The sequence below is a fragment of the Ursus maritimus genome, unplaced genomic scaffold, assembly GCF_017311325.1.
Source record: "Ursus maritimus isolate PB19 unplaced genomic scaffold, ASM1731132v1 scaffold_5, whole genome shotgun sequence".
Taxonomy (NCBI): domain Eukaryota; kingdom Metazoa; phylum Chordata; class Mammalia; order Carnivora; family Ursidae; genus Ursus; species Ursus maritimus.
In genome coordinates, this window is record NW_024426663.1 from 10,545,463 (window position 1) to 10,561,524 (window position 16,062).

Sequence of the window (16,062 nt, forward strand, 5' to 3'; positions counted from 1 at the left end):
CCTTTCAATGTACAGTAGTCTCCCCCACCATTATCCACAGGGGATACATCCCAAGACACCTACTGGGTACATGAAACTGTGGATAGGACTGAAGCCTATATATACTAGGCTTTTTCCCTATACATACATATCTATGATAAAGTTTAATTTAATTTAGGCACAGTAAGAGATTAACAGAAGTAACTAATAATAAACTAGAACAATGTTAGCAGAAATGGGCTCTATGTACTTTTCAGGCTGAAAGAGTCTGTGGTTTGGGTGGATCTGTATTAATGATTCAAACTCCATGTCCTTGAGATAGTCTTACAGAACACACTGTGGCCTTTATATTTGGGTCACATGAATGAGCTTAAAGCACAGAACTCATGGAAAGTCCCTAAGATGCACACCACCACTTTGGGCTGGAGGCAGCCTTGCTGAAGCACCTTTGAGGTTTCTGATGCTGGTCATTGCACACTGCATCACCCTTGCCTTCGCAGATTTATTTTTTCTGCTTCAATCTTCTATTCAAGCCTTTCCCACACTACCCCCACCCCGGTCAGGAGAAAAAAATCAAAGCACTCTAAATCTTGTTAGCATACATTCTAGACACGTATAATAAATTATACTAGGGGCGCCTGGGTGGCACAGTGGTTAAGCGTCTGCCTTCGGCTCAGGGCGTGATCCCGGTGTTATGGGATCGAGCCCCACGTCAGGCTCTTCCACTATGAGCCTGCTTCTTCCTCTCCCACTCCCCCTGCTTGTGTTCCCTCTCTCGCTGGCTGTCTCTATCTCTGTCGAATAAATAAATAAAATCTTTAAAAATAAATAAATAAATAAATTATACTAATAACATTAAAAATACATAAAAACAAGTAGTCATGGGTTGAAATATATTTCAGGGCAACATCAAAAGTGTTTTGCTCAACTCAAATTTCAATTAAACCATCTTTTTAAGGGAAAAAACCTTTGAGATGCCACAGTAGTGCTTCTCTTATTGTGGTACAGCCAAGTTTCACTCCTGCTCCATTACAGTGTGTTAATGAACAGTTGCTGGCCCAGAAGGATGGTCCCCAGCCCCCACCTTCTGAGTTCTGCAGCTGTACTCACTGCACCAGCATTTCATTTTAGTCCTCGACAGAGTCTTAGCCAGGTAAATCTTTTTTTTTCTCCCAGAATCTAGGAATTTACCAGCAATTTGACTTTAAAATGTATTACAAAATTAACAGCCCATAGGAAAAATAATGATTTAGTAAATAATGAAGATTTAGAATGATGGACAGAGAAGTGGTACTTAGACGTTTGTCTTCTGTTCAATTGCTCATGTAAAGTGTCTTTATCCTTGGTGTAAGGTAAATGGGATTCATCCTAAATCAGCATTTTAGCACCATTCTGGTCTCTTATCTCAAGTAATTTGGTGAAAAAAAAATGTACTAGAGAAGAGTGATCCACTTTCCAGGGGCCCTTATCTGGTTCGAACTTTATATCAAAAAAAAAAAAAAGAGAGAGAGAGAGAGAGAGACATTTTTCTGAGAATGGTAGTCATTAGAATATATTAAAAATAAAATTGTATATGAGAATGAAAAAAAAAAGGAGTTATATGACCTCATATGCACAAATCTTAAACTCTTGAGGCATGTGTTGAACCCTACTGACATGATATGGTTGTGGAGAGTTGGAAAGCACCTTAAAGGGAAGAAATAGATTCAGAGTCCACGTGTATTTCAGATCAGGCTCTGGGTATCTGCACAAATAACAGAATTGCACTGCCTACTTTTATCCTCCAACCTCTTCCCCCTCCCCTACCATGTTCCAGCACTGGAAGATTTAGAAATTTCCAGAAATATAATCCAAAGTCATAGGAAGGACCCTGTTTGTTATGGTCTAAGAGCTATACTGGTGTTTAGAGAAGAAGATCTAACTCAAATCATCACTGTAATATGTTTTATTCATTGCTCTCAACTGGTCACCCATCACTGCTCAAAAACCAAAACAGCTTGGCTCATCTAACATGCCTAATATGGTCAAAAGAACACAGCTTTAGCTGGATATCCTACCAACTGACCCCTCCTAATTTACTTCTGTACATACATTTCCCTAACCTCCTCTCTGATCTCAGGGACTGCTCTCCTCTATCTAGGGTCATCTTCAAACTGTATCCAAAATCGTTCCTGATTGCTACAACAACTTGTCTTTATGAATAGTGCCTTCTTCTTCACAAACTTCCTCCCCACACACTAAGACTGGCAAGAGTCTAAAGTTCTCCTTAACTATTGGCTTTCTTTCTCCTGCCTCTAAATAGCATGAAAATTACACTTTTCCTATGTCTGGTTCATGATTGTATAGAATCTCTTTAATCTATGCCACACCTTTATAAATATATATTGGGGGGGTAGAGTGATTTAATAAAATAAGCCAAGAGTTCAGACTTAGGTAGACTTAGTTTCAGCCTTCTGCTTCTAATATGATCAACTTAATGAACTTCAGTTTACTTATCTGTAATACAGGGAGAATCCATATACACCTTAGGAGTTTTATATTTAGGAAAGGAGATGACTGAAATTATTAGCACAGCATCTAGAATATGGCCATTATTTTTGAGGTCAATAATTATTAGAGTGACTTGTGAGTCAGTATGAAAGTAACTGTTTTTGAAAACTAATAATGAAAAAGACCAAACTCTTAGAAGAATGCATGGTTATGTTGGAGTGTATTTAAAGATGAAGTAGAGAGGACAAAACTGGTTGTTTTCGCATTAGAAACACATTTATTGCCATATTTCTCCCTCCTTTTCCCTTGAACACTAGAAATAATGTTTCTTTGAATGAATAAATGTCACACTAAGCTTTAAAGAAATTTCAGTTGCATCAAGAAGTCCTCCTGTTCCACAATTTTGTCCCCACTGAACTGCCATGACATCTGAAAATAGTGAGGCCACTATTTGGAGTACATGTGGTAGATGCCTGCTTTAAACCCAGATACTTTGTGTGGGTAATAAATTAATGGTGTTAGTCTCTCAGATGGATTAGCTATTACAGAACACATGGGAAAGCTTCTGTGGGAAAAAAAAGGGCAGGCTGTGATGAAGGAAAAAGCAAGTTTGCATGTTTAATTCTCACTGCCCAGGAAAGCAAAGCCTTCATGGAAAGCTTGCATGAATTCTGTGTGATTTGGGTCCTCCCGAGGAACAATAATCAGGGAGAGCAGGGACAGACAAGTAGGAAAAGGGCCCTACTATAGGTCTTGATTCTAATTAATAAGTCCCCCCCAGCATTTTCCTTACTTTCCCCTTTTTGCAGTTTAATGTTTTTTTTTCCCCCAGCTGTTTTAATTTATTTATATGGTTAACTAGGAGGGATGTTTTACTGAAGGTAAGCTATTCAGCATTTATGGTTAGAATAGATATAGTCCCTAGCTCAAGAACACACACCTATATCCAATAATTTTGACCACTTGCTATATATCTGTTTCCTTGCCAGGCTGTAGTAATTCAGAAATAAAGAACTCATGTTTTCTAGTCCAAGGAGCACAACATTTTGGTGGAGAAAGCTAACACATACCAAACAAACGGAACTGCAAGTGAATTCCTTTTTCTTTAAGACCCAAGTCAAACGTCTCATTTAGCTAACCTTAACTGACTCAATTCCAAGGCAATTTGGTCACTTTTCTATAAAAACTCCATCTCTTGCACATATCTTTATCCTTATAGGTACCACACTGTGTTGAAATCATATGTTTATCTTTTATTTTGTATTTTATTATTATTATTATTTGGAAACAAAGTTTTTGTTAAATTTATTTGCTATGGTCATACATTTTCCTGCTATGCAAGCATGTGTACGTGTTTATCTCCACACCTGGGTTGTAATTTTCTTTAAAGCAAGGAGTTAACTTTTGTTCAACTATGTACCCTTAGAACCCAACACAGAGTTTGATTTCTAATAGACACTCAAATATTTTCTCAATAAATGAATAAATACTATAATCATGTTGTGAACTGTCTTTGAAGAAAGCATAAAAAGGCAAAGCATTAATTCTAGTAGAGGAAAATGTCACTGAAGAAATAACCTTCGACTTAGATTTTGAAGGATGAGATAAATTATGCTAGTATATAATCAGACAAAGCTCCACAGATTTGTAAGCTGATTCTAAATGCGTTCAGCCAAGTTGCTTAGAGTGTCCAACACAACCTAAAGACAGCCTGTCAAAATAGGCTAGAAATGCTTAGGGAAATATGTTGAAGCTCAAAGCAGCAAAAGCATTTATTTTTCAGAATGTAGGCAAGAATGTATGGGAAAAAGAACTAAGAGAATTCATTGCAATGAACTTCAATGAACACCACCTACCATGATGTCACCGGGCCTTTTCCCTGGATTTCAGGACACACAGCTGGAATTTGCATGAGGATGCTATGCAACTAATCCTTTAAAAGGACACTGAAAGTGAGCTGACAGGCCTGCAGTACTGTGTCATAGAGTTGACAGGATTTGTCACATTTTGGGTTCTCCTCACATGGAACTTGTCATTGGTTCTTAAGTTTTTCTCCCTTCTTGCCTAGAGGGGGGCAAATCATCCTTCTAATATTTTCCTAGATATTTCCATACTGAGAGACGAATGATGTGTGAGGAAATATTGCCTAAAAATAGGAAAGAGACATGTCAGAGCATTATTATGGCCAATTTAACTTGGAGTGGTCCAAGGAAACTAGATCTCCTGTGAAATAAGTTAAAATAGCAGATGTACTGTACTTAATGGCAGTTTTGTGAAGTGTAACCATAGAAATGACCAGTCTTGGTGCTTATCTTGACAAATAGCAAGTCAAAGGTCTCTGAGAATTTGCTCTTGGGAGGAAGATTTTGAAAATCATAAATTTAAGTGCACAAAAAATACTGATTTATTTTTTTCTCTGTTTAAAGAGATTGAGATTCATACCAGTGGTAGTAGTTAGTAGACTTGAGTGTTCTTTTTATTTGTTCCTTAAGATGTGCTAATTTTTTAAGAGTTATATTAGCCGTGGAAGGGGCACCCAGAAAGAGTACACATGAAGACAGACAATAATTTCATTATACTGTATGTTTCCCAGACCACATCTGAATTATTTTCTAGTTACATATACAGTGTTTTAAAAGGATCAAAGATCAAATGGATTGTGCACTGAGGAGGATAGCTAGAATTGAGATGTTTCTGAATATCAAAGCTCATGAGGACAAAGTAGTTGAGGACATTAAACCTAGAGGGAAAAAAATGTCTTTGAAGATGACAATGATAGCTACAGAATTGTCATGTACTAGATGAAGTAAATCTTTTGTTTTCCCCAGAGGAACTAGCTATGGTGGAAGCGTAGGAGTTACAGTAGAATAGGTTTCATTTCAAAGTATAAAGACCATGTGTAAAGGCACCTACTCAACAGTAGGAGGAAGTACTTGGAGAAGTATCAACAGAGTTGCTAAACAGAGGCTGAGGATGATCCATCAGGGATGCTGTAGAAGATCCGGGCATCTGATGGAAATGTGGACCAAATGACCTTATGATCCCCTACCATCCATAAAATTGACCAACCAGATAATTAGATGGATTACAAAGCCACAATAATAAATATGGTATGATCTCAGACTGAAACAGAAAATAGTGCAGTGGAACAGAAGAGAGAGCTTACTACATCAAAAGAGGATTCCAAAAAAATTAAACACTAAGTGTTAAATGGAACACTATAAAACCTTAGTAGGAAATGTTGGAAAGTGTCTTCATAAAAAAGAAGGATTTCTTAAAATTTCAAAGACATAAACCTTAAGGCAATAAACCACATTTGTTTACATTACATAAAATTAAGAATATGTGTTCAAAATGGATTCTGAATAAAATTAGTGCATGTAAAATAGAATAGGAAAAGATATTTGAAGTCTACTGTGACAGAGAAACAAACACTAGAATTCCCCCCAAACCAACAAGTCATCCCTCATAGAAAAATTGACAAAGGAATTGAAATTGACACATAAAAAAGAACAAGTAAGAATAAGTAAAAACAGAGGAGGAAATTAAAAAAAAAAAAACCTAAGAAACATAAGGAAGAGTTTATAATTATTAATAGTGAACAGAGAATTATATATGTAAAGCAATGAGCTACTATATTATACCTATTAAATGGCCAAGAAATTAAAAAGCTAGATAATACAAACCACTGGCATAGATAAGAGCTATATGAGTTTCCTTCTGTTGTTGCTGAGAATGAAGATCGTTACAGTCATTCTGGAGAGATTCTGCCATTTCCTAATAAAACAAATGAGTTTGGTAGAGTCCAGGAATTCTACTCCTTGGTGTATAATTCTAAGAAATTCTCACAGAAGTCATCAGAGAGATGTGTGCATTGACATTAGCAATATTTGTGGTAATAGAGAGCTTGTGGCATTCTACTAGAAGGGTAGAAAAGAAAACAAGTTGGTGCACAACACAGAATATTGCGCATGAAATACTGAGTGTTGAAATGATGGATTAGAAGCACACAAAGAAACATGAATGTTCTTAAAGCATAGTATTTAAAGATAAAAGTGAAGAAATGATAGAGATTATCATATAGAGCACAATACCACTTAAGTACATTAAAAATACATATACAAAAAGTGATACACATTTGCCAAAATATGTAACGTCAAATACACATTAAACATTTAGTGGTATTAGTACAACGAGTATTAGATAAATGGGAATAGAAGTGGAGCATGGGGGGAAAAGGGGAATGAATAAATGAGTAAAACAAGAGAGATACTGCATGAATCACTGTGGATAATGTGCCATAAATTGAGTTAGCATAATTTACTTAACACAGTCATCTGAGTATCAGAAAATAAAATAATAAAACAAGGCAATAAATTCATATTTTATATTCAAGGGATCTGGAGGCTGATACTACTGTGTGTGTCATAAAATACATTACAGCTGTTATTAACTCATAGCCTTTACCCAGATCTCCTAGGAAGGTATAGGACTTCATTTTCCCCTCCCCATGGCAGGTCTCAAGTTTTTGCCTTATAAAATACAGGTTTTGTTGAAGAGTTTCTTCTATTATTATGTACATACATATATAAAAGAAAAGCGAAGGAGAATTATCTGTGACTTTTTCACTTTGAAACAGTTTTCAACTATGCACTAAAATATTTCAATCATTTTTAAAGGTTTCATTTTTTAATGGAAGAAAAGTTTAATTTGAAGATAATATGAAACAGTTATAATAGCTTATTAAACATAAAGGATAAAAGAACTAGTGAAGCTTTAAAATGGTAATTAAAAGAGCTGATGTGTGTCTAATGCATTTATTCAGCGTCTTCTAGCAGTAAGTCATGATAATGTTAAAAATTTTGCCTATATATTCGACTTATTACTATTGCTGAAATTTCTGTCTCCACCAACTGTCAAAGTCCTGTGCTCTGAGCCACCGCAAGTACTAAATGATGCCTTCGGAATACAGACACGTGCACACGCTGTCTGCTGCAACCAAATGCAGCTCCTTATGGAGAAGTACACAGAGCCTCTGTCATATCACAGAACTGCAGAGGAAGGAGGAAAGGCTAGATGTGGCTTCCCCATCACAGTGAAATTAGAAGTAACAAAAATGATTTAACAGTTCTTCATGAATAGAGGATTTATTCTGTTTTGGGATGCTTTCAAATTTACAAGGAAACTTACATGTATTAGCTAATCACTGCCTCACAAGTGACTGCCTATGAGCTAAGTAGAGTAGTAATATTTTGACTTTACAGAGTAAGAAACTCGACCTATTTTCATAAATATGCCAATGGCCACATAGTTCTTACGCTAAGGTGTGATTTGAACAGGAACTTCCTAGTTCCGAGTCAGAATCATTTTCTCTAAGGTGATTTAAAACTTTCATCAGACTATAAACAGCTTCCTCAAGTTAGCTCCCAGGTTGAGTCAGAAGTTACATTTCCCTAATGCCTGCCATCAGGGAAAGATATAACATACTGGAAAGGGGGTGTCTTATGGAGTCATAGAATGTTTTGGTACAATGTATGGTTTGACATAACGTTTTCAGGCTGGATTTATGTTGATTTGGTTTTGCTTTATGGGTATGCTCAGTAATCAGTAGAAGGATAAAAATGTATGCTTTCAATAAAACATAAAATAATAATACAATGTTGGTAGACTGATTAATCCATACACTGCCTTTTCTATAACTAAATATATAATTCTATTGGACAAGAGTATAGAAACAGGAAAAAAAATCACAAAAACCTAAGTAATAAATATAAAACATATGCAAATTTAGAAATATTGGGCTGGATTCCCCTACAAATCAGGATAGAGTATTGCATATCATAGCTGCATTGCCAAAAGAAGTGTCATTATAAGTCCATAGGATGCACATTTGTTTGTGGAGAGGGAGTGCTGGGTCACTGACAAGAGAAAGAAGTGACCCAACAAACAATTCCTTGAGCAGCAACAGAGTCTTAGAAATCCCTGCTTGGAAAAACCTTTCACACACTTTCCACAACTTAGGATTCATTTGGCTAATGGCTCCTCTTAGCAACTGAAAATAGCACAGTTTGTGTGTGTGTGTGTGTGTGTGTGTGTGTGTGTGTGTAGGGGACCGTAGGGGTAAGCTAGTTTATAGAATATTCACAACTTTGTGTCCATCATTTTAATTAAATCAGGGTTTTACAAATTGTAGATGTTGACCCACTAATGAGTCTCTGGAAGCAAGTTTTAAAAATAGAATGGAATGGAGTGGAAATGAACAGAATAGAAAAGATAACAGTAATTGCAAATGATATGGGTAAAATCTGATTCATGAAATGCCTGTTTCAGTTATTTCATGTGTGTCTTTATGTGTTTATATTTAGTATATAAAGTGCATTTTTTCTGGTTTCTAAAATTTTTAAAACCAATGTATGCAGTAAACTTCATGTTGACAGCCACAGAGCTCAGCACAAGAAATGTCCATGGAGACGAAGAAGAAAAAGAAAGCATACGAAGAAGCAGGTGTCTTGGAGCTGGTGACTTCTGAGAGCCAAAAGGCCCATGGAACTGATGACCCAAAGTTGAAAAGATTCAAGTAGGACATAGGAGACTATAGGCACGTGTATGTCTGGACTAGTTAGGAATGCCACTCTGCTTAGTTTCCTTCAATTTAACCAATTATCTACAGTCTAGACCAGGAATCTGGAGACTGCACTGTTTTTATATTTCCATATCTTGCAAGCTAAAAATGCTTTTTACATTTTTAAATGGCTGAAAAAAAATCAAAAGAAGAATAAGTTTTTGTGACATCTGCAAATCATCTAAAATTTGAAATTCAGTATCACTAAACACACTTACAGTTACATGTATTCACTTACATTTAGCCTATGACTACTTTTGTACTATATTGGTGGATTTAAGTAGTTGTAACAGACATCGCATGGCCAGCAAAGCTTAAAATATTTACTATTTGGTACTTTAGAGAAAAAAGTTGTTGATCCTTGGTTTAGGTTTCTCTGAGTGGATCACAATGCTGGCTCACAAGAGCACATTATGAGCCTTTCCTCCCCAGTCCATATTCAATGACATCAGAGTGGTAGACTGAAATTGGCCATGAGGGGAGTATTTACACCAAAAAATTAACAGGTACAGATTAGGGCCTTCCCCCCCTTTTTTTTACCTGAGAACCAGTTGTTAAGCATTTACCAAACACTACTGCAGTAAGCAATATCGGACCCACTGAAGAGCTCTGTGAATTTAGGCAGGTAACAACCTATGTAAACCATGGTTTTCTGTTGAGAGGCCCAGAGGATGAGGCAGTTACACACTATACTTTAAAAATGAGCAGGAGAAACCTCAGTACCCTCCCGTCCATTCTGCTATGAAACTTAAATTTCTCTAAAATAAATAAAGTTTTAATTAAAAAGTAAAATAAAAATAAAAACAAACCACCACCACCAAAAAAAAAAAAAAAAATTGAACATGTAAGCCACTACTAATATTACCTCCATATTCTACTCAAGTATGAAAAAAAGAAAAAAGTAAGAAGGAAAACCTAGGACACAGTATTAGGAGATTCATAGCCTTCTCCAAAAAAACATGGCCTGGAAATTTTGAGGACCTCAAGTCTGATGTCTAGATTTCACACAGAACAGCTGATGTTAAATTTTACCATCATTATCCCCTTTGAAATTTTTCTCAACATTACAATTTTCATTAGTTTAATAGTTTGTTCACTTTAAGTCTTTTTTTTTAAAGATTTTATTTATTTATTTATCGAGAGAGAGAAAGAGAGAGAGAGCATGTGCACACACAAGCAGGGGGAGGGGTAGAGGGAGAGAGAGAATCTCAAGCAGAGTCCACACTGGGTGTGGAGCCCACAGGGGGCTTGAGATCAGGACCTGAACCAGAATCAAGAGTCAGATGCTTAACTGACTGAGCCACCCAGGTTCCCCACATTTTTTTCTAAATATAAAAAACTGTTAGGAATCATTTTACTCAGAAGATTTGTGTCAGAACACTTGACGATGGTCCTTTGACACAACAACAAAAAAAGCCACAGGCAGAGGGATGCACACAATTGCATGTTAACCTTTTGTATTCCTTACTAAGTTTTAAATAATGTTTCATATGTCACCGTTCCCATTAGAATTTGAAGAGAAACCACTAGAGAAACCGCTAGAGAAACCACTAGCTTCATTGGATAATTTATACCCCTCAAATTTCCAAAAAGTGTTTTCTTCCACTGTCAAAACTGAAACATTATTATCTACCCTTGAATACTTTTAATTAAAAAAAAAAACCAGGTGTGCTTTTATCATGTAATATGACATGGTAGGAAACAGAGTTTGGAGTTATACAGAAATGAGAATCCTGGCCTCACCTTTAGTGTTGCTCAATTTCTTCATCTCTACAATGGGGCAGTAGAGTCAGTAGATGAGGAAGCTAGTTCCTAGGTCTCCAAGGCTGCTGAGTTGGGCAGAAATCTGCATGGTCTTGGCTGGAACCTCCTCTCTGTCATCTAATAGTTGAGTTACTGGGAAAATCCTTTGACTTTTTGAACCTCCGTTTCTACATGGGTAAAATAAGGATAAAAATATCCTGAAGCATTCCTATTAAAATAAGTTTTAAGATAATACACATGGCACACATTTAATAAATACGAACGATTGCATTTTCAACTGTGATCTGGGCCATTTCTGTACATTCTCATTGTATATAACTTTCTTGGTTCTGATACTCATTAGATCTTAAGTACTAGTTTTGAGAATTTGACTTTTGCCTTCTTTAAGATTTTTTCGCATTATAAATTTATTTTTTAAAGTTTTTATTTAAGTTCCAGTGTAGGGCACCTGGGTGGCTCAGTCAGTTAAGTGTCTGACTTCGGCTCAGGTCATGATCTCAGGGTCCTGGAATCAAGTCCCACATCTGGCTCCCTGTTCAGCAGGGAGTCTGCTTCTTCCTTTCCCTCTACCCTGCCCCCTGCTCATGCTCTCTCTCACTTGCTCTCTCTCTCTCTCTCTCAAATATATAAAATCTTAAAAAAAAAAACAACCCAAAACAATGTAATATTAGTTTCAGATATAGCCTTCTTTTAGATTTTAAAATATAATGTTTAATCATAAACTATCCAATATTTCATGATTATCAGAATCTCCTCTTTCTTAAAAAAATTATTTCTGTTCCTGCTCTTTGATCTTACCAGGTGATTGGCATCTTCTTCTGGAGAGAAAAAAAAAGACATAGGGGAACTTTTAATCAGTACATTTTGATAAAGCATGATTTTGGAGCTCTAGATTTCATCCATGAATGTCTATCTAGAAATCTCTCTGCATTAAAATTGATTGGATAATTACATAAAAGAGCTTGAATCTAATATGAATGAGAAAAAATAACTATAAAATGGCCAACAGCTACTGAAGAATTCCCTTTCATTTCTAGTCAAGTGATTTCTGTTAGAATTTGGAATTTGGTTCAAGAGGTAAGACATAAAAAAATAATCACTTTCCAGTCCACATATATTTAAAAGGGTTTTGTATGCACAAGACACCATAAGAAATAGAAATGTAAGTTAAAACTCCATCTTGTTTAGGAGAATAATATCACAGAACCACCAACAGAGAACTTTGTGTAGGTAGGTCTGAAAAGTCAAGTTAACTCCCTAATATTGTCTAATCAGTCTAAATGGCGTAGCTCTATTTCTGTAATCTAGTAACTTTATCATCCTTCCTGGAGAAAAACTGACTAGACAGCAAGACACTGTTTCTTTTAAAGCATAACTCCATTAAAATTTTTGAGTGATTTGACATAAATTGTTATATTAAAGAAGAATTTAAAACTTGGTTTATTATAAACTTATGTCCCTTCCAAAAAAATTCTACACAATTTAACCCACATAGCTAAATGTTAACATTCAGTATCTACTCAACTTAATGCCCTCAACATCATCAACTGATATTCCAAATGATGGATTTGTTGGCAATTTTTCTATTCTTTATTGGATATTAAATATAAAATATATATTAGTATCACATAAAATCTCAATATACAGTCACTAATTAAATGTGTAAGGTTTTTAAATAAAAAACTGGAATGAATTTGAAGAATTGAAATCCACAGAAAACAAATATGATGCTTATAAATTAAAACCTAGGAACATTTTTCAAGATGCTATTTGTTTCATAAATTGAGTTTCATTTGAAAACCAAAGTAAAACTAACCTCACCGTCACCGAAAATTTGATTATTCCTACCCCACCATAAAATATTTTCATGGAAAACAGTTCATAATTTTGATGCCCTAATTATGGGTCTAACATGGTTTGGGCTTATGTCTTATATCCTAGTATAAATTGTTAATAGTATCTTGTTTACTTTCAAACTTGTCTGGGTTGGAAGATACATTGTATTGTCATAGTTCAGTATAAGACAATGGCCATATTTCACTGATGGATCTACTGTGTGTCAGAAAAATGGGGGGAAGTTTATAATTGCTCAAAACTATCAAAAGCTAAATTACAGTGAAATTTAACCTTCAACAATTTGTGAGATGATTGGTTCATTAGCCACAAAGATACACCTAACATTTTATGTTTATCAGATAAAAGGCTTACTCAACTTTGGGTCAAGTCTACAACTACAAAGTGAAGTAGTGAATTCAGGACCAAATCTTGTTCACCAAAATAAAATTGATAACTATCTCTTTTTCCAAACTATAAAGCTAACCAATTGTTCAACAAAAGTATAACCAGTGTAACTGCCTAACATGTCCTTTTATAGGGACATCAGTTCCACTGTCCTGCTGAATCACCTTTAACTCAAGGTTATCTTTGTAATTTGATCTCTCCATTATGGCAAAATTACTCTTACCAAGAACATCAGCCCCTTCCCCTGATACTAAAAGGATACTTTTGATATATATCAATGACTGGAACCTTGCTACTAAGAATTATAAATTGCTATGGCTGACAAATTAAAGTCTTAAAATCTAATTACTTCAATTTGTTGTAAGTGCACTAAATTATTATGAAAGGAGATACACTGAAATCTCCAAATAGCAAGTCTTCTCTTTTTATCTAAAGAATAAGTTGCTGCTTTTCCTATCATGCCTTAGGGATATATCTTATTAGGTAGAAACTGGAGTTTGGAAAGAGATTGGAAAATGAAACTTCACTTTCCATTTTTCAGTCTTTAACCTTTAACCAGTGCTTGGCCACGGTTGTACCAGCTCTGATGGCAGTAGATCAAACTTCCTCAATCCTCAAGTTTAAGGTTATAATCCATGTAGACAAAGTAGATTTTTAATATTATTAAATGAAATGGATACACCATCATTTAAATAACAAATTAGTAAAATAACACACTGTATTTTTTCTTTTAATTGAGCAAAATTATAAACTGAAATTGCCTTAGTTTGCTACTCCTCCATCCAAATAAAACCCAAAAGCTCTATTTCCCTTGCACTTCCCATGTAGGGGTAATTGGACCACATGGCATCACATCAATTTGAGTTTCTAATCTTTCTTCCTCCTGTCCCTTCCTTCTCCCATCAGTGCACAGATTCTAAGCCATCGGATTATTTAATTATCCCTTGTTCTATGATGGCTGCGCTCAGACTCCAAATTACTATACTGGAAATATCAATTCACTTAGAGCATAGAAACCCATTTGTGACTGCCTTTGGAGGGAAGCTCTGGAAATATATTTGATAGCAAATAATATGGGGTATTATCCCAATATAACCTCCCAATTCCTATTTTCTTTACCTCCTTTTCTGATTTGTTTTCTCTACGCTATACATTCTTTTCCACATGTGGAAATGATACCTAACGTTGTGCAATTTTGGGGTAAAAAAAATTATAGATTGTAACATGCCTCTATGTACCTTTCCATCCCTTTTGCATTTTTAATCAAGTTACCAGGTTCTGTGAATTTTACCAAAGGATACAAATGAGATAGGAGTATTAGGAACACCGATTAATTTGACTATTTCCACCTTGTATTTAGTACACTATTTCTAGGTAAGGTATTAACTCATGTTCTCTAAATTGAGCTATTACAGTTCAGTATCCCATGTACATTATAATAGCACAAAAATTAGAACTGGTAAACTTCATAAATCCAAGATAAATCCCTTCCTGAAAATTCCTACTATGATCAAACAATTTGTTAAAAGAAAAACATAATTTAGGACATATTCTGATTTTCTAAAATATGATGTCCCATATTTTTTGTGTAGGGGGGTGTTGTGTTTGTGTGTGTGTGTGGTATATTTGGTATTTTGAAAAATAAATTTGCTTCTCTTGAAAAATCAGGCTTGATTTTTGGAGCAAACTAAATTGAGTTTCCTCTTCTTCAAATTTTGATATAAACTGTAGATTTTTGCCTTTGAGATGCTCAAAAATTATTTGGTTTTCAGAAACAATGTATGATAGTATTTATGAAATTACGACCCACTTCCACCTTTAGCATTCTTTACTATTTCTTTTCCTGCATTTAAATTCTCAGATAATTGAGAATACGTAATAACAAGAAAATGAGATACTCAGGACCAATTTGAACTAATATAAACAAATTTCCAATACTCATCCTAAGCACTGAAAAACTTATGAGATTTTATTGGGCTCAGCTCCTAATGAGATCTTAAAGCTCATTTTCTTAACTATATTCCAACTTTGAATGACACTTTTAGATGCCCCATTGACTTGGTGTTTTATATCAAATTAGCCGTGCTATTTTCTAATTTACTTCCTTTATTTATGAATTTATGAGTCTAGTGACTTCATGTGTATTATATCCTCACATTACCAAATGAATTTAGAATAAGTTTTTAAATTGTTTTCATTCTTCTTTAATTAAATGGTCTCTACTGAAAGTAGCATAAATTTGTGTATGTTCCATATGCATGCAGAACTTAATATTCAGGTTTTTAAAAACAATACCCAAAGTAATTATATAATACTCCAAACATTTTGGCAGTTTCTTTGTATCTTTTTGCTGACTTTTATTGGATTGATTTCCCTACAAGCCAAAGTAAAGGGCAAATACTAACTCCAAAAGTTTATAAATTCATATCGTTCCATAAGATTATAACCAAAAATAAGTCATTAAACTTTGAATAAGTATTGGCCCTTTGATAAAGTACATTGGCAGAAGGTTAAAATCAAATGTATACTGATTTGAGTTGACTAATAGGGCCAAAACATTAAAAATGAATAAAAAGAGGAGAAACATTACAAAGTATAAAAAAAGAAAAAAAAATTCAGTATATATGCTTTTTTATGTTTATTGCTGCATTATTACAATAGCCAAATTATGGAAGCAGCCCAAGTGTCCACTGATAGATGAATGGATAATAATAATTCTCTTCTGTTTCCTTTCTTGGTTCCCTTTTTCTCTTTCCTTCCCTTCCTCTTCCTTTTTTTATGTATTCAACCAGTATGTATTCGACATATACAATGTACCAAACACTGTGATAGACATAAGGGATATAATTGTGAGCAAGATAGCTTTGTATCTGTTCCCCCAAAGCTTAGAATCAAGGAGTTAAAATACTCCAAACAAGTATTACAATAAATTATAGTAAGTGATACGACAAAGAAAGAACACAGGT

At 34.8% G+C, this 16,062-nt stretch overlaps 1 long non-coding RNA gene across 1 annotated transcript in view; it reads right to left on the reverse strand.

The window, feature by feature from the left end:
• The window catches only part of LOC103672223, a 69,585-nt gene that overhangs the window by 35,564 nt on the left and 17,959 nt on the right, over nucleotides 1–16,062 (reverse strand). Inside the window, exon 2 of the long non-coding RNA XR_571133.2 lies at nucleotides 10,835–11,022. This is a non-coding gene — a long non-coding RNA (uncharacterized LOC103672223). The remainder of the gene's footprint in view (nucleotides 1–10,834; nucleotides 11,023–16,062) is intronic.